The sequence below is a fragment of the Alosa sapidissima genome, chromosome 9, assembly GCF_018492685.1.
Source record: "Alosa sapidissima isolate fAloSap1 chromosome 9, fAloSap1.pri, whole genome shotgun sequence".
NCBI lineage: Eukaryota > Metazoa > Chordata > Actinopteri > Clupeiformes > Clupeidae > Alosa > Alosa sapidissima.
The window spans coordinates 4,379,175-4,382,920 of record NC_055965.1 but is presented as its reverse complement, the minus strand read 5'-3'; the positions used below and the strand labels follow the sequence as shown (position 1 = coordinate 4,382,920).

The 3,746-nt window shown below is 48.9% G+C and overlaps 1 long non-coding RNA gene across 3 annotated transcripts; it reads left to right on the top strand.

The window, feature by feature from the left end:
* Positions 1-2,135: 2,135 nt before the first annotated feature.
* On the top strand, positions 2,136-3,413 carry LOC121719254. Of its 3 annotated transcripts, XR_006034217.1 has the most exons (5): positions 2,136-2,349; positions 2,429-2,482; positions 2,574-2,635; positions 2,840-2,905; positions 3,275-3,413. It is a non-coding gene; the product is annotated as an uncharacterized LOC121719254 (long non-coding RNA). The 3 variants fall into 3 exon arrangements; XR_006034216.1 differs by lacking the exon at positions 3,275-3,413 and having other exon boundaries at positions 2,840-2,977; XR_006034215.1 differs by lacking the exon at positions 3,275-3,413 and having other exon boundaries at positions 2,574-2,977.
* Positions 3,414-3,746: the final 333 nt, after the last annotated feature.

Genomic DNA, 3,746 nt, shown 5'->3' with positions numbered 1-3,746 from the left:
CCTGAGGGAGACAGGATGCCCAGTCTCTTTTCTTAGAGACGGGCAGGGTACGCAACAGGTTATGAAGCGTACGGTTGAAACGTTCGCACTGGCCGTTTCCGGCCGGGTGGTATGGAGTAGTGCGAGACTTCTGTACCCCATACAAGGTACATAGTTGTTGAAGGAGGAGTGATTCAAAGCTTCTCCCCTGGTCTGAGTGAATCCGTCCAGGAACCCCAAACTTACAAAACCACTCCCCCACAAGGACTCTGGCTACAGTCACCGCACGCTGGTCCCTAGTTGGTACTGCCAAGGTGTACTTGCTGAAGACATCCGTTAACACCAGAATGTTCTCATGGCCGGACATAGAGGGTTCCAGAACTGTAAAATCGATTGCGAGAATTTCATTTGGACGACCAGCTAGCAAGTGGCCCATAAAGCTACGGGTAGCTGGTAGAGTGTCCTTAGCCAGCTGACATCTCTCGCACTGCTGGCACCAGCGGACCACGTCTGCAGACATACCTGGCCAATAACAGCGTAGCCGTAATAATTCGGTGGTACGCTCGATACCTTGGTGGCCATGTTGTTCGTGGACTTGTGTCAACACTTCCTGCCGCAATACAGTAGGTAGGACCAATTGTAAAGTCTCCTCACCTCCGTCCCGGCGGAACACGCGCCGGTACAACACACCATCATGCTCCACTAAGCGGTCCCACTGACTAAGCAGGGTCAAAGCCTGTTTGGAGAGCTGACGGCGTTCATCAGGACCAGGCCGCATCTTCCGCCGCCAGAAGACAAGGGCCTTTCCCAAAACGGGATCAGCCTGCTGCAGAGTGTGCAACTCAGCCAGGGTGTAACTAGGGAGCACCGAAATTAGGTCCTGACTCACTAATATGGTCGGCTGCTGTCCTATGGCTTTTTGCAAGGAAGCTGGGATGGCAGTACAAGAGAGTAAACTTCCAAGTTCGGAATTGGTGGTATTTTGCCGTGACAGGGCGTCCGCATTAACGTTACTTTTTCCTGACCTGTACCGAAGCTCAAGGTTGAAAGACGCTAGCTCTGCCGCCCAGCGCTGTTCGGTTGCCCCTAACTTCGCCGATCTGAGATGGCTGAGGGGGTTATTGTCAGTAAAGACCACACACTTATTTCCCCACAAGTACTCCCTAAATTTCTCAGTCACGGCCCACTTGAGTGCCAACTATAATTAGTCATATTACGCTCCGTGGGCCGAAGACCGCGACTAGCGTAGGCAATAGGTCGCACCTTACCTCCTTGCTCCTGGGAAAGGACGGCGCCCAGTCCCCCATAGCTGGCGTCCACCTCCAGGACAAAGGGCAGGGAAAAGTCTGCATAAGCCAGTACTGGGGCAGCGGTTAGTTTACCCTTCAAGGCCTCAAAACTTGCCTGACAGACCTCAGTCCAAGAACAGACAAAGCTGCTATCCGTGCATTTTCTTCTGGGGTGCCTTCCCTTAGGGCCTACCTGTTCAGCCACTAATTTGTGTAGAGGGGCTGCCAATTTGGCAAACCCCTCTACAAACCGCCGATAATAACTGGCGAACCCAAGAAAAGATCGCAACTCTGAAACTGTGGTGGGGCGTCGCCACTGTTCCACAACCTCAATCTTACTAGGGTCTGTGGCCACACCCTGGTCAGATACAACATGGCCGAGGTATTTCACACTCCTCTGGAAGAAAGCACACTTGCTTAATTTGGCCTTGAGACCCTCGCTCTGCAGCCGGCTCAGAACCAGCTCCAAGCGCTCCAAGTGTTGAGACACTGTGGACGAGAATACAACAATATCGTCCAAGTAGAGCAACAAAGACTGACACTGCTGGTCAGCAAAAAGCCGCTGCATGAGCCGCTGGAACGTTGAGGGAGCATTGCAGAGCCCAAATGGCATGCGATTCCATTCAAATAACCCAAATGGGGTACAAAAGGCGGTCTTGGCTTTGTCTTTTTCCGTAACTGGGACCTGGTTGTATCCACTAGCTAGATCCATAGTGGAGAACCAACGGGCCCCCGTCAAAGCGTCCAAAGACTCCTCGATGCGCGGCAGCGGAAACGCATCCTTCCTAGTCTTAGAGTTTAATTGGCGGTAGTCCACACATAAGCGTAAAGTACCGTCTTTCTTTTTAACTATGACTATATGTAACCGGCAGACTAACTGCTGTACCAAGTTTGTCCTCCTGTTCTCACCGTAGCTCCTCTCCTATCGGTCACGCCCTCCAGTTAGCTTGCAGGTGGCTATGTACTCATTAGCGTCAATGGCACTTTCTATAAGACCGGCACCGGAGGTGGGCTAGTAAGTGATCCCTAGGCTCCGTACGTCCTCCCTACACTGTGTTCGCTGTGCTGTCACCTATGAAAGGTATGTGCCAATGCTCCTTTTTCACTGCAAACATGTTATTTTAGCCAGCTGTTTTTAAAGTGCAACTGTTTGACAACAGGTATTTGGCTGTGTACCAGACGCTTCCGGGTAGTGTTTTGTTGATCTACCGAAGGTATTTACAAGCACTACACCGTAGATGATTGAACTGTATGGTCCTTTTGTAAATGCCTTCACGCACATTCACAGCATTGTCTTTAACGTAGGTCTTGACTGAAAAGACGCCGTGTACGCGCAGGTTGCACTTTCTATTGGGAGATGCGTTAAGGTAACATTGGCTGTATATCTCAGTAAGGTTTGCCATGTAATATGTGTGTGTGTGCATGTGTACATATGTATGTTTATATGCCAGTTTACAGTAACTGGATCTACTATAATGTGTCATGTTTCGCTGTAAGTCCTTGTGATTTAACTAGCCAATAACCTTTTATCATGTTGTATGTGAGCTATGCTTGTGTGTGATTTTATGTAGGTTTGCGTACTGGAGAGATACCAGGGAGTCCCATTTCCATTCATGTTGAGTGCTGTATTCCTAGAGGTAAAAGGAAACCGTGTTGTATTGTATCTGTATTGGTTTAGGCTGTATTTACCATAAACAATGGATTTTAACTGTGTTTTAGAAAGATTGCCACTGCTGCTTTGCCTCCTGTAGATTTAAGTAATTGTAGCTCTGGCCTCATTTTGTTTTCTTTATTTTGTTTTGTTTGTCCGATTGATTTGGCCTAAACATAGGCGTGGCTGGTTTCATTTATTTGCCCTCCGTCGTGGTGTGTCGGCAACAGGTGTGGTATTGGCTGCCCCAGTATTTTGCTGTGGTAATGTGTGATGGTAGTAATGCTAACATCTAGCTTTCTTGACCCAGCCAGTTATTGCCAATAGCAACCATACCTTCCCTTCTCCCCTCCAGAGAAACAGAGTGTTGCAGCTGTTCCGCGGGGCAGGTCGCCGGATCTGAGTCCTCCTCTTCGTGTACTTCACACAGTATTTGTAGTGGTAACGTGCACCTCACTATTTGCAGTGATCACTCTTTGTAGTACCTGTGCCTATGCGAGCGTGTGTGTGTGTGTGTGTGTGTGTGTGTGTGTCTGTGAATAGGCAACAGAATCCGCAGCACGGGTGGTGTGTCGGTCTCACTCCTCTTCCAGGACAGGTAACCGCTCCCGAACAGCTGATCAAATTAACCCTACTTGATTACATGTAATATTCCTGGTGGCAGCCACTACCTTCCTCTTGCTGGCCTATTGGGCCTAATATGTACTGCACTCCATCCTGAGAATCAAACCCAAGACTGACTTTTTAACTGAATTGCTTGTGAATAAATATTGTTTATTTTTTCATTGAAATACCACGTCTCTGTCATTACTGGCTTATCTGTGTGC